The following is a 19,445-nucleotide window of genomic DNA, read 5'->3' on the forward strand; positions in this document are numbered from 1 at the left end:
CGACTTGGAGGTTGAGTCAGTGGCGAGGAAGGAGAATGTGATCCTAGCATTCATTTCATGATGACTAGAATATAAAAGCAAGGATGTAATGTTGAGGCTTTATAAAGCACCCATGAAGCCTCACTTGGAGTATTGTGAGCAGTTTTGAGCCCCACATTCCTTCGCACCCTGACTAAACAAGAATCTATCAACCTCTGCCTTAAATAGATATGCATGTGACAATAATAAGCCAATCACCAATTTAGCAACAGAGAAGACCAGATGGGTCGATTCACCCCAAAATGCAGGAAGTCCCCAGACGAGCAGACACATGCATCCCACGCTCTGACCCCAGACAGAGTCAAGGTCTCAGGGGTTGCACTCGGCTGTGCAAGGGTTACTTCGCTGTAAATTCAAGGGGTTTGAGAGAGCCCGCAAGTTACATTAAGCCAAGGATGTCGCAGTGCAGAAGCTCTGTCACAGAGCAGCTGATGACCACAAGACCTCAGGGCTGAACAACCAACAGCTTATGGCATTTTGGCCCACAATGTTCTGCTAAACTTTTAACCCACTCCAAGATCAATCTAGCCCTCCATTTTTCTATCATCCTCTTAAGATTTGAGAATCTCTTAAAAGTCTCTAATGTATCTGCCTCTACCACCACCCCCGGCAGGACGTTCCAGTCACCTGCCACCCTCTGTGTAAACAAAAAAACCTCTAACATCCCCCTGTACTTTCCTCCAATCACCTTAAAATTGCCGGCTGGTGATGCAATGGCATCAGCGCCAGGCTCCGGAGCGAAGGCTCCCGAGTTCGAATCCAAGTCGGGCCACCCCCACACACCACCCCCCGCCACCCCCGAGCATGCTTTCCATCCGTGCTGGGTTGAGCGTTGAGCTGGCCACTCGGCCTCATAAAAAAAAAGGGTCGAGTCAGCAACGTTCATATCCTGACCCGGTTAATCCGAAAGGAGACCAATCCTGACACCACACGCCAGACAAGAATGGCTGACTGTCTGGTGCGACACGCCACAAAAATCTTAAAATTATGCCGCCCCAAATTAGCCATTTCTGCCCTGGGAGACAGTCTCAGGCTTTCCACTCTATCTATGCCTCCTATCATCTTGTACACCTCTATCAAGTCACCTCAGAATTAGAATCAGTTTTTTTTAAATCACTGGCAAATGTTGTGAAATTTGCTGTTTGGGGACAGTAGTGCATTGCAATACACAAAAATACCTACAAATTACAATATATACATTCTACAGATGACAATAAGAAACATACATTTAAAAATAAATTAGTGCAAAGAGAGCAAAAAGTATTGTGAAGCACACACAAAACACTGGAGGAACTCAGCAGGCCAGGCAGCATCTACGGAAATGAATAAACAGCCGATGTTTCGGGCCGAGACCCTTCACCAGGACTGGAAAGGAAGGGGGAAGATGCCAGAATAAGAAGTTGGGGGAGGGGAAGCAGGAGGGATGAAGCCAGGTGGGTGGGAAAGGTAAAGGGCTGGAGAGGAAGGAATCTGATAGGAGAGGAGAGGGGACTATAGGAGAAAGGGAAGGAGGAGGGGACCCAGGGGAGGTGATAGGTGCCGCCAGAGTGGGGAATAGAAGGGCGGGGTTGGAAGAAATTTGTTTTTCTTCTGCCCTAAATCTCCTCTGCACCCTCTCTAAACCTTCCACGTCCTTTCTATAATGAGGTGACAAGGAATTAACACAATTCTCCAAGTGTGGTCTATAGAGCTGCAACACTACCTCATGGCTCTTGAACCCCTGAGTAATGGGGATCAACACACCAAATGCCTTCTTAACCACTCTGTCAACTTCCATGTCCAATCTGAGGGTCTATGGATGTGAAACCCAAGATCTCTCCGTTCCTCCACACTTCTAAGAATCGTACCGTTAGCCCTGTAGTCTGCCTTCAAGTTCAACGTTCCAAAGTAAATCACTTCACACTTTTCTAGATTGAACTCCATCTGCCACTTGCCAGCCCATTTCTGCACCTCATCATTACCCAGCATTACATTGGGCTATTCAGCCTTTCTGCTACCTTCTATCCCAAAGAACATCCTCCCAAATCTCTCCATCTTCCTCCCACCCACACCACCCCCAAGACGTTTAATCCCATCTGTGTATCCCCTCCACCCCCACGCCATAATCCTCTCCAGAGTTTTATCGAGTTGCAACATTACTTCACACCAACAAGAGCTTCTACTTAAAGTTTCTGGGGCCTCTGAACATCTACAGCACAGCAATCTCTAACGTTCTTCCTACAGAGAACATAGAACAGTACAGTCCCTTCAGCCCACAATGTTGTGCCAGCCTTTTAACCTACTCCAAGATCAATCTAACCCTTCCCTCCCACATAGCCTCCATTTTTCTATCACCCAAGGCTACGTCCACACTGGACCAGGATAATTTTGAAAACGCCGGTTTTGCGTAAAAACGACAGGCGTCCACACTAGACGTTTTTAAAAATACTTCTGTCCGCATTAAAACGGATATTTAGGCGAATCTCCTCCTAGTGGGCATGCACAGGACACACAGAAAACAAGCGAAGAGGAAACGGTATACTTGGTGTGCATTTGTCCAGTTACAGACTAGAAAAACTTAAAAGGAAATTGCCAAACGGAGACTTGGTGTGCATTTATCCAGGAACATTCCCTACAGCCGTAGTCTCTTCACCGATGAAAGGGACGACAGCTACAACTAAATGCAATAAGGCTTGTTACTGGGCAAAAGTGAAATTTGCTGTTACCTCATTTGTTTGCCTTTACTTTTGCCATGTCTTTGTGTATTATTTTGCTGTATTTAACATGTGCAATAAAACGAGTTACTGGGCAAAAGTGACAATTGCATCTATTGAATGTTTGCACAACCAATTCATTAATAAAGCACCTTGTTAAATGTATAAAACATGTCTGCATCAGTGTTATCTTGTATTTCCATACAATGTTACATTAGGCTGTTACACATCTATTGTCAGATATTGTTGTGGTGTTGGAGGCTGCATTCAAGAAAACAATGAAATGCCGCGTTGCTGCCACCATTTGTTCCGGCACGTCATGACAGCGGTTTTATAAATAGCCAGTTACCCCGTACACACTATGCCGGATATTAGGCGTTTTCAGATTTATTCACTCTGGAGAGTGTTTCTGAAAAGCTCCGTTTTTTGGGGAGGAAAACGCCATTTTAGTGTGGACGGAGAGTCAAAATGAAAATAAATCGGTTACGGATTTATCAGGTCTAATGTGGACTAGCCTAAGAGTCTCTTAAATGTCCCCAATTTATCTGCCTCTACCACCACTCCTGGCAGTGCCTTCTATGCACCAACCACTCGCTGTGTAAAATAAAAAGCTACCTCAACATCCCCACTCCAACTCCACCATGGATGTCCCAAGCCCAGCTACAAAAAGAGGAGGGTTGGGCATTGGCCTGAAAACCCAAAGCGACAGAAATGCCACCACAAGCTCCAAAGCCCTCAGCCCTGGGAGAGGAAGAATCTTTGAAGGTGGGCATAACGTGAAAAGTTAGCCCAAAACAGAGGACTCTGGCAAGCTCCTGCCTGCTGTCTAAGCCCCAGAGAGGCTAAGTAGATGGGCAGAAGGGTCTGTTTCTGTACTGTAGTGCTCTGTGAAGAGCGGGGGGTCCCCAGCACGGTCGTCCACACTGCCCCTGAGCTTAGCCCACTGACCCGTGCTGACCCCAGTGCAGGCCTCACACTATCAAGCCAACCCTTAAAACAAGAGATTCTGTGAATGCTGAAAATCCTGAGCAACAAACACAAAATGTAGGAAGAACTCAGCAGGTCAAGCACAGGGTGGGCACCCCTGATCTAACTCTTCACTCTGACATAGCCCTTCATTTTGCTTCCATCCAGGTGCCTATCTAAGAGTTTATTAAATGTCCCTAATCCATCTGCCTCTACCACAACCTCTGACAGCTCCGTCCACACACCCACCACTCTGTGTAAAAAACTGACCTCTGACATCTCTCCTATACTTCCCTCCAATCACCTTAAAATTATGCCCCCTAATATCAGCCAGTACTACTAAAACAACCTCCACAGGATTCAAACTAGAAGCAACATTGGGCCACTTCACCCCTCGTTCCTGCTCTCCCATTCAAAAGACCTTGTCCGAACTTCCGCCTCAACGCCACCTTGAAAGATTTTTTGTGAAGCTCCTCTTTAATTGCCTCGCTTGAGTCAACACCCAACACAGTCCGAGGATGTGCTGGGGGCAGCCCGCAAGTGTCTCCATGTTTCCGGTGACCACATGGCGCCCCGCAACTTGGTAACCCTTACTAACCCGTACGGCTCTGGTATGTGGGAGTAAAGTGAAGCAACTGAAGAAAACCCACAAGGTTACAGGGAGAACGGACAAACCCCTTACAGACAGCAGCGGGCAACAATTTCTTGCACAAAGCCCATACCTCTCAATTCCCTTAATATCATAACCTATGCTGTCTGGTTCTTCATTCGCCAGAACAAATATCCCTCATTGCCCTGTGTGCAGTTTTGGTCTCCAAATTTGAGGAAGGGCATTCTTGCTATTGAGGGAGTGCAGCGTAGGTTCACAAAGTTATTTCCCGGGATGGCGGGACTGTCATATGTCGAAAGATTGGAGCGACTGGGCTTGTATACTCTGAAATTTAGAAGGCTGAGAGGGGATCTTATTGAAACATATAAGATTATTAAGGGATTGGACACGCTGGAGGCAGGAAGCATGTTCCTGCTGATGGGTGAGTCCAGAACCAGAGGCCACAGTTTAAGAATTAGGGGTAGGCCATTTAGAACGGAGTTGAGGAAAAACTTTTTCACCAAGAGAGTGGTGGATATGTGGAATGCTCTGCCCCAGAAGGCTGTGGAGACCAAATTTCTGGATGCTTTCAAAAAAGAGATGGATAGAGCTCTTAACGATAGCGGAATCAAAGGTTATGGGGATAAGGCAGGAACTGGATACTGATTGTGCATGATCAGCCATGATCACAGTGAATGGCGGTGCTGGCTCGAAGGGCCAAATGGCCTACTCCTGCACCTATTGTCTATTCACACCTCAAAATCTGTCCATGTCTAGAGGCAGGGAGCACTAACAGCATAGAAAGAGGCCCTTTGGCCCATCTAGCTTGACCCAAACCGTTATTCTGCATAGTCTCAGCAATCCAAATCTGGGGTAACGCCCTCCATGCACCTCTCCAAACTTGCCTTAAATGTCGCACTCAAATCTGCATCCACCACTTCCGCTGGCAGCTCATTCCACACTCGCACCAGCCTCAGATTGAAGTTGTTCCACTCAGGTTCCCCTTAAACATTTCACTTACAAGGGCTCTTCATCTCGTGCTCTGGATGTCTATGCTTGTTTAACTATTTTTCTTTTAGTATTTGCACAGTTTGTTGTTCTTGTGCACTGGCTGAACGCCCAAATTGGTGCGGTCTCTCATTGATTCTGTTATAATTATTATTCCATTAATGATTTATTGAGTATGCCAAGAAAACAAATCCCAGAGTTTGTGCATGACGACATATGTACTTTGATAATAAATTTACTTTGAACTTTAACCTATGACCTCTACTTCCTAGTCTCACCTAACCTCAGTGGAAAAGTTTACATTTACCCTCCCTATACTCATAATTCTGTATAAGTCTATCAAACCTCCTTTCATTGCTAAAGTCCTAACGCATTCAACTTTTCCCTATAACTCAGGTCCTCAAGTCCTGCCAACATCCTTGTAAATTTTCTCTGCACTCTTTCAATCTTATTGACATCTTTCCTGTAGGTAGGTGACCAGAACTGCCCACAATACTCTAAATGAGGCCTCACCACATCCACAACATAACATCCTAAATCCTGTACCTAATACCCTGATTTTTAAAGACCAATGTGCCAAAAGCTTTCTTTATGACCCTAGCAAACTATGACACCACTTTCAAGGAATTATGGATCTGTATTTCCAAATCCCTCTGTTCTACAACACTCCTCAGTACCCTACCGTTCACCGTAGCCAGAACTGCACACACTATACTTCAAATTTGGCCTCGCCAGTATCACAGACAACTCCAACATAAAATCCTGTTGCACTGGGATCGCTTGACCCTTGAACCAGTTCTGCCATTCAGCAAGATCAAACACATTGCCAAACCTTACCCACTCGTCGCTTTTCAAGAATCAATCTACCTCATGTCCAAATGCACACACACACGATGCTGGAGGAACTCAGCAAGTCAGGCAGCTTCAATGAAGAGGAATAAATAGCCAATGTTTCCAACTCAGACCCTTCTTCAGGACTGGAAAGGAAGGGGGGAAGAAGTTGGAATGATAAGCTCAGGGAAGGGAAAACGTACAAGCTAGAAGGTGATCGGTGAAGCCAGGCGGGTGGGAGAGGGTTGACAAAGTAAGAAGTCATAGTCATACTTTATTGATCCCGGGGGAAATTGATTTTCGTTACAGTTGCACCATAAATAATAAATAGTAATAAAACCATAAATAGTTAAATAGTAATATGTAAATTATGCCAGGAAATAAGGCCAGGACCAGCCTATTGGCTCAGGGTGTCCGACCCTCCAAGGGAGGAGTTGTAAAGTTTGATGGCCACAGGCAGGAATGACTTCCTATGATGCTCTGCGTTGCATCTGGGTGGAATGAGTCTCTGGCTGAATGTACTCCTGTGCCCAACCAGTACATTATGTAGTGGATGGGAGACATTGTCCAAGATGGCATGCAACTGAGGCGTTAGGTGGAAAAGGTAAAAGGCTGAAGTAAGAGGAATCTGATAGGAGAGAGAGTGGACTACATTCAAAGTCTGTATTTCCACCACCCTTTCAGGAAGAGACGTCTAAAGTCTCTCCATATCAAATTTCTCCTCACCATACTCATTGACAGCTTCTAACCCACTTGTGCAGAAGGACTAAAGGGTAACTTGCAGGTTGAGTCAGTGGTAAGGAAGGCAAATGCAATGTTAGCGTTCATTTCAAGAGGACTAGAATATAAAAAGCAAGGACGTAATACTGAGGCTTTATAAGGCACTGGTCAGACCTCACTTCAAACTCTTGTGAGCAGCTTTGGGCCCCATATCTAAGAAAATATGTGCTGGCATTAAAGAGTATCCAGAGGAAGTTCACAAGAATTATCCTGGGAACGAAAGGGTTAATATACAAGGAGTGTTTGATGGTTCTGGGCCTCTATTCACTGGACCTTAGAAGAATGAGGAGGGATCTCATGGAAACCCACTGAAAGGCCCAGGTAGAGTGGGTGTGGAGAGGATGTTTCCAACAGCGGAGGAGTCTAGCCTCAGAATAGAGGGACGTCCATTTAGAACAGAGATGAAGAGGAATTTCTTTAGCCAGAGGGTGGTGATTCTGTGGAATTCATTGCCACAGACGGCTGTGGAGCCCAGCTCTGCATTCTATCAATGTCCCCTTGCAACCTATGGCAACTTCCTCTCCCATCAGCTGGTTGAAGGGAGTTAACATTAAACATTTGCATCACTATGCAGTTCAGTTCACAGCTCTGTAGCCACAATCAACAAGACCCAGATAACAAGCCACTATGTCCAAAGTAACAGTTCTACCACATAAGTGTTAGGCAGTAGCCATGTCCATCTAGAGAGACCCCAGACACCTCCTCCTGGCCTTCAATGGTGTTAGATCCTGCAACGCCCAGCCACCATCTTGACTGGAACAGCCACATACGTAGACAATCTCCAAGAGAAGCTCAGATGTAAGCGATCTGAAGCAAGTCACACATCTCCTGACACTCCAAGGGTTTTGTTGTTTGCCTTAGATATAAATATTCATGATAATACGGTGGCCTTGGTAAGCAAGTCTGCTGACGACTCACATTGTGAAGTGATTCGCTCTGCAAGGTCGAACTTGAAGCAGGATTCAGGGTTAATGGCAGGATTCAGTATGGAAGAACAGAGGGATCTTGGAGTTCACATCCATTCATCCCTCAGAGATGCCGCAAAAGTTAATGGGGTGGTTAGGAAGGTGTTGGCCTTCGTTAGTCGGGGGATTGAGTTCAAGAGCCACGAGGTAATGTTGCAGCTCTAGAAAACCCTGGTTAGAGCACACTTGGAGTATTGTGTTCAGTTCTGGTCGCCTCATTATAGGAAGGGTGTGGAATCTTTAGAGAGGGTGCAGAGGAGATTTACCAGGATGCTGCCTGGATTAGAGAGCATGTCTCAAAAAAATTACCATAAACATAGAGAACAAAGAACATTTCAGCACAGTTTAGGCCCTGTGGGCCATGATGTCGTGCCAACCTCTTAACCTAACCTCTCCCTCCTAGCAATGCATTCCACACGCTTACTGCCCTGTGTAAAATAAAACAGCTCTGACATCCCCCTGTACTTTCCTCTCAGAAATGAGAGGAGATTTGAGGAGCATTTGAAGGCTCTGGGCCTGTATTTTCTGGAGTTTAGAAGAATGGGGGAGGGGGGATCTCATTGAAACATCGAATATTGAAAGGGCTGGATGGGGTGGACGTGAAGAGGATGTTTCCTAAAGTGGGGGAATCTCGGACCAGAGGGCACAGTCACAGAATGGAAGGATGTCTGTTTAGAACAGAGATGAGGAGGAATTTCCTTAGTCGGAGGGTGGTGAATCTGTGGAATTCATAGCCACAGATCGCTGTGAAGGCTGGGTGTACTTAAAGCAGAGGTTGGGAGGTTCCCGAACAGTCAGGGCGTCAAAGGTTACAGGGAGAAGGCTGGAGAACGAGGTTGAAGAGAGATAATAAATCAGCCAAGACAGAGCAGACTCAATGGGCCGAATGGCCCAACTTTGCTCCCATGTCTTACGGCCTTTGGTCTAAACGACACTTGACCTCGCGGTCTCGCCCACCTTATTGTCTGCCTGTACCGCACTTTCTCAATAACCGTTAACGCTTCATTCTGCATTCGCTATAGAGCACTAAAACGCAGAAAGGTAATACAAGGAAAACAGAGTTCAGAATAAAGTGTTGCAGTTACAGAGAAAGTGCAGCACAGGCAGACAATGAGGGGCAAGGCCATAATGAGGTAATTAGGAGGGGTTCATCACTGTTGGATTAGAGGTCTGTTCTAGCGTCTGGTCTCTGGAGAGCTCGCTCCCTTACTCTGTTGCCTGAAGAAATCCCCTTCTCACTGAGTTCGCTCTCATTAGACCTCTCAATATTCAATAGGTTTCAGTGAGATCCCTTCTCATTCTTCTGAATTCCAGGAAGTGCTGGCCCAGAGCTATCAAACGCTCCTCACATATTAACCCTCTCATTTCCGGGATCATTCTCATGAAATTCCTCTTTACCAGGGGTCCAACCTTTTAATTATGCAATGGACCAATACCATTGAGCAAGGGGTCCAGCTTGGGAGCCACAGCTCCAGGCACTCTCCCTCATGGTCATATACACTCCCATTCCCTCCTCGGACATCTCGGGCTTCTCACACAGCAGTCTGGTCAACTTGACATCTATAAGGTAGAAGTAGAGCAGGGGTTCTAACCTTTGTTATGTCATGGACCTGTGCGATTAACAGCGGGGTCCGTAGACACAGGTTGAGAACCCCTGATGTAGATGCTCTCCTGCTAAAGAACCTCCTCGGGAGACTTCCGGTAGCGCTCATGGAGTGAAGTCGCGTTCTTGACTCGCTCCATTACCTCTGAGTTTTTTTTCTCTATGGTCAGCTATACTTTAATTAACCATTAAGGCATCAATTCTTACAATACTTTGAATTAAACTGAATTCTCTGACAATTGGATGATACTTAGATCTGCTATGTCTAAGAACGGGAAAGACGGCAAGGATGGTAAACCTCCGGTTAAACCGAAAGCTACGGATCTCCCTCCGACTGAATCACCGGTGACTTTGAAAGCTATATCGGAGTTAATTCAGAGGGAAATTTCAACCTCTGTTAGGGAGATGATTCGTATGGAAATTGCAGGCTTTGTTAAAGACCTGATTCATACGGAAATCTCAACTAATTTCCAGAAAATTGCCGATTTAATTGATAAGATGCAAACATCCATTGCGGAACATCAGTCGGCTATATCTGATCTTCAAAAATTCGCGCAACAAAGTGAGCTTAAGATGGGGAAAATCGAAGAAACAATTAATGTAATGAAGAAGAAACTTGACTTTTTGACTTTTAAAAACTCTGACTTGGAATCTAGAATGCGACGGCAGAATTTACGAATGATTGGCGTGAGGGAAGCCGCTGAAGGTAACAACCCCATGAAATATTTCTCCCAACTTTTAAAAGATGCATTCCCTACTGTATTTCCTGACCAACCACCGCTACTGGATCATGTTCACAGAATCCCATCATACTCGTCTAGGTCAGATAGACCTAGGCATGTTATCTTACGTTTTCATTACTTTCAAGACAAGGAGAGACTGTTTCGATTCGCTCGATCTAAAGGTTTCATTGATTTTTCGGATCTTAAGTTCCGATTCGTGGAAGATTTCAGTAAACCAATCTGGGACCAACGGGTCCGTTACAGATCCGTGATGTCGGAATTCTATAAGAGGGATTTAAGACCAGCGCTGCTGTACCCTGCACGTCTAAGGATTCGCATGGCAGATGGAGCCCTTCGTTTTTTTGATTCTCCATCGGATGCCCAGAGTTATCTGGATCAACTTTCATCTCCAACATCTTAATTGCTTTCTTTTTAATTTTCTCCGTCGATCGGAGGCTGTGAATTGGTTGGTTTTAACTTTTCTGTGCCCTATTTGGGCAGAAAAGTTTACTTTCGATTTCTTAATATGGCTACTAAACTTTCTTTTTAACTGCGTCATTTCTTTCTTTTCCCAGGGGATTCTGGGTGGTTACTTCCCTTTTGTCATCTTACGTATTTCCTGTGCGGCCTTAAATTTTGTAGTTTTTGTTTAAATTTTATTCTGTTTTGCTTTTTATAATCACTTTATGTTAATAATCCTATTTTTTTTTGTTGCTGTGTCTATTCATGAGTTTGAGGTTTATTGTGGGTTTTTTTTAATATATATTTTCCGGCTTTTGTTCTGTTCTGTGTGTATTCTAATTGAGTTAACTTTTTTTTACTTATTTTTTTACTGTTTTACAATTAGCTGATCCTTTTCATATTTATACCTTTTTTTTAGGGAGCGTATACCGGAAGTCATGGGGGTAGTTTTAGCGCTTGCTTCTTTCTGGCGGGTCTGCTTTAGATTTTGCCTTGGGGTCTTGGGCTGGGGGGTGGCGGGAGGGGCTTCACGTTTTAGTTTGTTTTTCTTTGGGCTATATACATTATTGAAGTACTGGTTGCGTCCTTTTCCCCGGTATCTTTTGTATGTTCTGTTTCCTCTCCGGGTTTGTGGGTCGCGCCTAATGTCAATCCTCCTTGTCGTGGGTTGACTTTAGGATTTATGGAGTCTATTATTAATTTTGTCTCCTGGAATACTAATGGTCTTAATCATCCTATTAAAAGAAAAAAAGTTTTTAAAGTGTTCCGGAGACTTAAAGCACAAATTTTATTTTTACAAGAGACCCATGTACGGAGGGGGGACAGACTACGTTTTTTCAAATTCTGGAAGGGACAACAATTTCATTCGAACTCCAATGCTAAGATTCGAGGCGTCTCTATTTTTATAGATTCCTCAGTTACTTTTATACAACAGGATATTATCTCTGATCCGAATGGTAGATTTTTATTGGTTAGTGGTTTACTATTTAATAAAAAAGTAGTTTTGGTTAATGTTTATGCTCCTAATATGGATTGTCCGGAATTTTATAAATCATTGTTTGATCAGTTTCCGAATTTGAACGAGTTTTCATTGATTTGGGGCGGAGATCTTAATACCTGTTTATCTCCAGCTTTGGACCGTTCGGCTCCTTTACGGACTTTACCTAATAAATCTGCAAATTTGATTAATTTTTTCCTTTCTGATTCTGGGTCGACGGATATTTGGCGTTTTCTGCATCCTCAGGAAAAAGATTTTTCCTTTTTTTCACATGTTCATCATTCCTATTCAAGAATTGATTATTTTTTTATTGATTCTCGTCTCATTCCTTCAGTGATTAAATGTGATTATGATTCTATAACCATTTCGGATCATGCTCCACTTAAGCTTTCTATTAAAATTATGGCCAATATACCAAACAATAGACAATGGCGTTTTAATTCGCTGTTGCTTCAGGACTCGGACTTTGTTAATTTTATGAATGAACAGATTGAGCTTTTTTTTATAATTAACCATACAGAAGATATTTCGGTTAACACTCTTTGGGACACTTTTAAAGCCTATATTCGGGGTCAGATTATTTCGTATTCCGTTGCTTTGAGGAAGAAACAGAAGCAGGAGGAGATGGCAATTGTGGACAAGATTAAAGAAATTGATAAGAAATATGTTATGGCTCCTTCTGAGGAGCTATACAAACAAAGAACTGAACTTCAAATGGAACACAGTTTACTACTCTCGTCCTCGATTGTAAACCAATTAAAGAAAACAAGAAGTGATTTTTATGTTCACAGTGATAAAATTGGCAAGCTGCTGGCTAATCAATTGAAATCTAATTATGTTAAATCTCAAATCAATCAGATTTATAACCAAAATGATCGATTGATATTGGATCATGTGGGGATTAATCAAACCTTTTGTGATTTTTATTCTTCTTTATATCAATCAGAGTCTCCTCGAGATTCTAAATATATGAATGATTTTTTAGATAAGTTAGACTTTCCTCAGATTTCACAGGATATGTCTTCTTTATTAGATACTTCCATTACAATGGATGAGATTAAGAATGTTATTTTTTCTATGAATCTGGGGAAAGCTCCTGGCCCTGATGGGTTTACTGTTGAATTTTATAAATGTTTTGCTTCTTTATTGATTCCTTGGCTCTATAAGGTTTTTGAGGCTTCTTTGAAACTTGGTAAACTTCCGGAATCTTTTAATAGAGCATCAATTTCTTTAATACTAAAGAAGGATAAAGACCCTGCTCAATGTGCATCTTATAGACCAATATCTTTATTAAATGTTGATTCTAAAGTTTTTTCTAAGTTATTAGCAAATAGACTAGAAAAAGTACTTCCTTCTATTATTTCGGAAGACCAAACGGGTTTTATTAAAGGTCGTTACTCTTTTTATAATATTCGTACATTGTTAAATATCGTTTATACTCCCTCACAAAATGTTCCTGAGTGTGTTATTTCTTTAGATGCCGAGAAAGCTTTTGATAGAGTAGAATGGCCTTATTTATTTAAGGTGCTTGAAATGTTTAATTTTAGCCTGAAATTTATATCCTGGATTAAACTGTTATATCACTCCCCTGTAGCCTCGGTTCGTACTAACTCTTTAAACTCACCTTTTTTTCCTCTCTTTCGTGGTACTCGACAAGGCTGTCCTCTTAGTCCCCTATTATTTGATATTGCATTAGAACCTCTTGCAATTGCTATTCGAGAATCTTCAAATATTACTGGGATAACTCGGGGATTAAAGTCCCATAAATTATCACTCTATGCTGATGATTTACTTTTATATATTTCTAATCCTGAGAGATCTATTCCTGCTGTTTTAGAGTTATTAGCACAATTTGGTCTTTTCTCAGGTTATAAATTAAATCTTAGTAAGAATGAACTTTTTCCGATTAATAAACATCTTCCCTTATATTATAAATTTCCATTTAAATTGATTAATAATTACCTTTCATATCTTGGGATTAAAATTACTTGTAAACATAAAGATTTATTTAAGACTAACTTTTTACCATTAATAGACCATATTACTCAACTTTCATCTAAATGGTTTCCTTTATATTTAACTTTGATTGGTCGTATTAATGCAGTTAAGATGTTTTTTTTGCCAAAATTTTTATATGTGTTTCAGGCATTACCAATTTTCGTTCCTAAATCTTTTTTTGATAAAGTCGACTCTAAAATTTCTTCATTTATTTGGCAGAATAAGAATCCGAGACTGGGTAAAATACATTTACAGAAAGCTAAGAGAGATGGAGGTTTAGCATTACCTAACTTTAGATTTTATTATTGGGCTATTAATATTCGACATATGAAATTTTGGTTACTTGACCGGGATATACTATCTATTCCTAAATGGGTAGCATTGGAATTACAATCTGTTCAGGGTTATACACTTGGTTCTATTTTAGGTTCATCTCTTCCTTTTGATTCGAAACGCCTTAAGCAGGTCTCTAACCCGATCGTTAAATATGCTTTGCGTATTTGGTTTCAATTCAGAAAATTTTTTGATCTTAATCAATTCCGGTTAGCGATTCCTATTTTAGGTAACATATTTTTTCCTCCCTCTTTTACGGATCGCGCTTTTCAAACTTGGAAGACTAAGGGTATTTTACGGTTTTTGGATTTATTTTTAGATGGTTCCCTTATGTCTTTTGAACAATTATCTAATAAATATAACCTATCAAGAATACATTTTTTTAGATATTTACAAGTTAGAAATTTTCTAAGTACTATACTTCCTTCCTTTCCAATGCTTCCTCCTATATATATTTTAGATTCGATAATTAACCTTAATCCATGTCAGAAAGGTGCATCGGCTATGATTTATAATATTATTATGAAACTCAGGAAAGCTCCATTTGATAAGATTAGGGTAGATTGGGAACAGGAATTGGGGCTTACCATTTCTGTGGATGATTGGGGGCAGATTTTACAATTAGTTAATACTTCCTCTATTTGTGCTAAACATTCCCTAATTCAATTTAAAGTGGTGCATAGAGCACATATGTCCAAAGATAAGTTAGCGCGTTTTTACTCGCATATTAATCCTTTCTGTGATAGATGTTCGGGGCAGATAGCCTCTTTAACTCATATGTTTTGGTCTTGCCCTACTTTGGAAACTTTTTGGAGAGATATTTTCAATATTATTTCTAAGGTATTAAATATAGATATCTCTCCTCACCCTATTACTGCTATCTTTGGACTACCTAAAATTTCTAGTAATCTTTCCCCTTCAGCCCGTAGAATGATTGCATTTCTTACTTTAATGGCGAAAAGATGTATTTTACAACATTGGAAAGAGCTTAATGCTCCAACTACCTTTTTTTGGTTTTCTCAGACGATTTTATGTTTGAATCTGGAGAAAATTAGAAGTAACCTTTATGATTCTTCATTTAAATTTGAACAGATTTGGGGACCTTTTATTCGATATTTTCATTTAATGTAATATTTACCCTTCTTGTTTTTTTTTCACTGTTTTAATGGAGGTCGGGATTGAGGACGTGATTTTAAGTTTAACTCTGTTTGGTTTCAAGTTAGCCCATTGCTTTGCTTTGCTTTGGTTTCAAGTTAGCCCATTGCTTTGCTTTGCTTTTAGTTAGTTGCACGGTGGGTTTTTTTTGGGGGGTTTTTTTTCTTTTTTTTCCATTGATATATATAAAATCTAGTATACTATTATGTTATCTTGGTTTCTTATGCTTAAATTACATTGTTTGTAGTATTTTCTTTTTGGTATTGTTATCTTTTGGAATTTTATTATACTTTAACATTGTATTAATGTTTATATGGCTTACCTTTTTTGTATACTTACTCAATAAAAAGATTTAAAAAGAAAGAAAAGAACCTCCTCCTCATCTCTGTTCTAAAGGGACATCCCTCTATTTTGAGGCTGTTACCTCTGGTCTTACAGGAAACATCCTCTCCCCATCCACGCCATAACAGCCGTTCAATGTTGGATAAGTTTCATTGATGTTCCCCCCGCCCCCCATTCTTCTAAACTCCAGTGAATACAGGCCCAAAGTCATTAAATGCTCCTCACTGGGAGGGCAGGGGGTGAGGGGGAGAGTAGAGAGGGGAAGGGGAGTAGCTGGGGAAAGGAGGGGGGTTTGGGACGAGGGGTGAGTGTGGTGAGGTAAGGGAATGAAGGGGTAATGAGGGCACAGGGTGCGGAGAGGGAAGGAGTGAGGGGACAGGGCAAACGGTGAGGGCAGAGGAATCCTACCTTCCACCTCTTGCCGAGCTTTGGAGCCAAATGGAGGGTCCAACACCACCCAGAGGCCAAAGAACCTCAAGAGGTTTGAGGGAGGGAGGGAGGGACAGGGTGGAAGGGGTTGAGCAGCCAGTAACCATCTCCCTCATGGCCAGTGCCTGGAAGAGAGAGGTGTCCAAGAGGTCAGGGTGGAATGGACCACCCCACAAACCCATCACTCACCCTCCTCACAGAGCTCTGAGCTCCCCGACATCTACTAACCTCAGTCCCGGCTGCCAGTCCTGGGGAAATCAGGCACGGTCCTCAAACGCTCTTCTGCTGTCAGAACTGGGCTCGGTCTCAGGTTCCCAGATCTGTAAATCCATCCCAGACAGATTCCGAGATGAGCCAGAGAAGGTGGGGGGGAAGGAATTCAGAGAAGTTGGGCCTTGGGCCAACAGTAATGAAGTAAACTGTCAGAGCAGTGACTTCCTCCTCAGATTCTCTGCTGGGGCGGGAGCTGTCAACGTGAACTTCCTGGAAATCTGAACTCAGACCTAACCACACCAGCACCCCGACACCACAGCTGAGCTAGTCAGTCACCCAAGGGAGGGTGGGGACCATCTACCCCCACCTCATCCTAAAAGTTCAAAGTAAACTTATTATCGGAGTTTGTATATGTTACAACACCCTGAGCAAAGTTCACTCTAACTTTTATTTTACAGCTGCACAGACTAACCGTTACTACTGAGAAGAAAGCGTAGCATGAAAACTGCACAGTAATTTAAATTAACATTATATAAAAGAAAATTCCAAATGCGTGGTCACAAATATGCTGCCAGTTATTGCATGGCCACACACCTGCAGAGCTTAGAAGGAACGGTAACCCTGAGATTCATTTCCTTGAAGACACTTACAGGAAAATAAAGAAATACAATAGAATTTATGAAAACCTATAAATAAACGAACAACCAATGTGCTAAAGGAAAAAAACTGCGAATTAAATAAATACTGATAGGGAGTTGTAAAGAGTCCTTGACGGTGAGTCTGGAGGACAAAGCAACACACACAAAATACTGGAGGAACTCAGCAGGCCAGGCAGCATCTAGGAAAAGAGTACAGTTGATGTTTTGGGCCAAAACTGTCCTGCTGAAGGGTTTTGGCCGAAATGTCGACTGTACACTTTTCCATAGATGCTGCCTGACTTGCCGAGTTCCTCCAGTATTTTGTGTGCATTGCTCAGATTTCCAGCGTCTGCAGATTTTCTCTCATTTCTGTAGGACACAGACTCATGTTCTCAGTATTCTTTATTTAATTTTTATTTGCACTATTTGTCTTCTTTTGCTCGTTGGTTTTAATTTTTTTTTTACTTATTTAGAGCCTGAGCATGGAACGGGCCTTTCCAGCTCAACCAGCTGCCTCACCCGGCAGCCCACCTATTTAACCCTGGAGCTCTGGTGAGTGAAGTTATCTCCTCTGGGTCAAGAGCCTGATGCTTGAGGGGTGATAACTGGTCCTGAGGCTCCTGTACTGATGGCAGCAGCAAGAAGAGAGCATGGTCTGGGTGGTGAGGATCTCTGATGATGGATGCTGCCTTCCTGTGGCTGTGCTCCAGAGTGGAGGGGGGGGGTGATGAGAATTGAATGCCGTACTCCAGATGCAGGCCGACTCGAGAACGCAACTTCACAATTCCTGTACTTGGTGTCTTGACCAATAAAGACGAGCATGCAACACGACTTCTTTACAACATGTGTAACTACTTTCAGGGGGCCATGAACTTGGACCCAGAGATCCCCCCTACTCATCAACACTCTTTATGGCCTTGCCATTAACTGTGTAATGTCCCTTTACATTTGCCCTACCGAGGTGCAACCCCTCACATTTGTCTGGATTAAACTTCGTCTGCCATTTCTCTTCCCAGATCTGTAACTGATCCATATCCCACTGTATTCTTTGGCAGCCTTCCACACTCTCCACAACTCCTCCAATCTTCGTGTCATCTGCAAACTTTTTGTGCCTGTCCCTGTGGAAGACACAACGTTGGCAGAGCAGAATAGATGGGCTGAATGGCCTTAATCTACTCCTGTGTCATATGGGCTGAAAAGTGGAGAAAATTGAATAGTTCGGACTTTATTTCCTGGAGTGTAGGAGAATGACGGGAAATTTGATAGAGGTACACAAAATTAGGAGGGGTACAGATAAGGGAAATGGAAGCAGGCCTTTTCCATGGAAGTTTAGCGAAACCAGACCACAGACCATAATACATTGGAGCAGCGTTAGACCAGTCAGCACACATTCCATCTTGGCTGTTTTATTATCACTCCCAACCCCATTCCCCCGCCTTCTCCCTGTGACATTTAACACCCTGACTAATCAAGAACCTATCAACCTCCCCTTTAAATATAATCTACTAGAGTGGACAAGTCACTAGAACAAGAGGTTATAGGTTCAAGGTGAAAGGTGAAAGATCCTCTTCATGCAGAGACTGGTCCAAGTGTGGAACGAGCTACCAGCGGAAGAGGTGACTCTGTGCCTAAAGTCTTGGTGAATGAGGAGGGAGTCCAAAACTAGAGGACACAGATACAAGGTAACATGGAAGAGATTCAAAGGAGACCTGAGAGGCAACGTCTTTACACCAAGGATAGTGAGGGCCTGGAATGAGCTGTTAGAGGAAGTGGTCAAGTCTGGTTCAATTGCAGTATTTGAGAAGATTTTAGATAGATACATGGAGGGGAGGGGCCTGGAAGGTTATGGATTGAAAGGCGGCAACTAAGAATACTGGTCAGTATGGATCAGACGGGCCAAAGGGTCTGTTTCCTTGCTGTATTACTCTACGTTTCTAAGCACTAGCCTATTTCCAGCAAATCAAAGCAACGTAACAACCGTCCTTCACCTGAAAACTACAAAGCTAAGGTCGTGTCTGGGAGATCCTCTGTATCTTCTGGCCAAGAAAGATCTCCAACTGCATCCTACTCCTTCAGTGTCATCAAGAGGACACAGCCACAATCACCATAGGGAAACATCGGAGATGGATTGGGCACGCGATGTGAAGAGAGGCCAACTCCACCATCAAGACAGCACTTCACCAGACCCCTGAGGGTGAAGGGAACGCAGGAGACCAAAGATAACTTGGCGCCATACCGTAGGGGCAGAAATGAGGACCCTGAACTACACCTGGGGCACCACAGAGAAGATAGCCAAGGACAGATAGAGATGGAGGGCCTTCATTGTTGCCTTAAATGTCAGTGGCGTAACGAGCAGTAAGGAAAGTGGCGTCCATTGTCACGTGCGCAGGTACACAAGTACACAGTAACAGGAGACTCGATAGTGAGGGTGACACACAGGAGATCCTTTGGCCATGAAAGAGAAGCCCTCTATTTTTCTAAGCTTTATGTACCTATCTAAGAGGCTCTGAAAAGACCCTATTGTATCCATCCTACCACCTTCGATAGCAGTGCATTCCACACACCCACCACTCTGTGTGAAAAACCTACCTGATATCCCCCTTATAACTACTTCCAAGCACTTAAAACTATGCCCTGTTGTGTTAGCCATTTCAACCCAGGGAAAAAGCCTCTGACTATCCA

General features: G+C 42.8%; 1 protein-coding gene across 7 annotated transcripts in view; it reads right to left on the reverse strand.

Moving 5' to 3' along the window:
* Positions 1–19,445, reverse strand: part of LOC134349807 (arf-GAP with Rho-GAP domain, ANK repeat and PH domain-containing protein 1-like) — a 310,918-nt gene that overhangs the window by 154,422 nt on the left and 137,051 nt on the right. Inside the window, exon 1 of one of the 7 annotated variants that reach the window (XM_063054707.1) lies at positions 16,141–16,330. The exons of the other annotated variants lie outside the window; for them this stretch is intronic. The gene's annotated coding sequence lies outside the window, so the exon portion shown is untranslated. Of the gene's footprint in view, positions 1–16,140; positions 16,331–19,445 lie in introns of those variants that run through there. 7 annotated transcript variants of the gene reach the window in all.

Source organism: Mobula hypostoma, chromosome 7 (assembly GCF_963921235.1).
Source record: "Mobula hypostoma chromosome 7, sMobHyp1.1, whole genome shotgun sequence".
NCBI classification, from domain to species: domain Eukaryota; kingdom Metazoa; phylum Chordata; class Chondrichthyes; order Myliobatiformes; family Myliobatidae; genus Mobula; species Mobula hypostoma.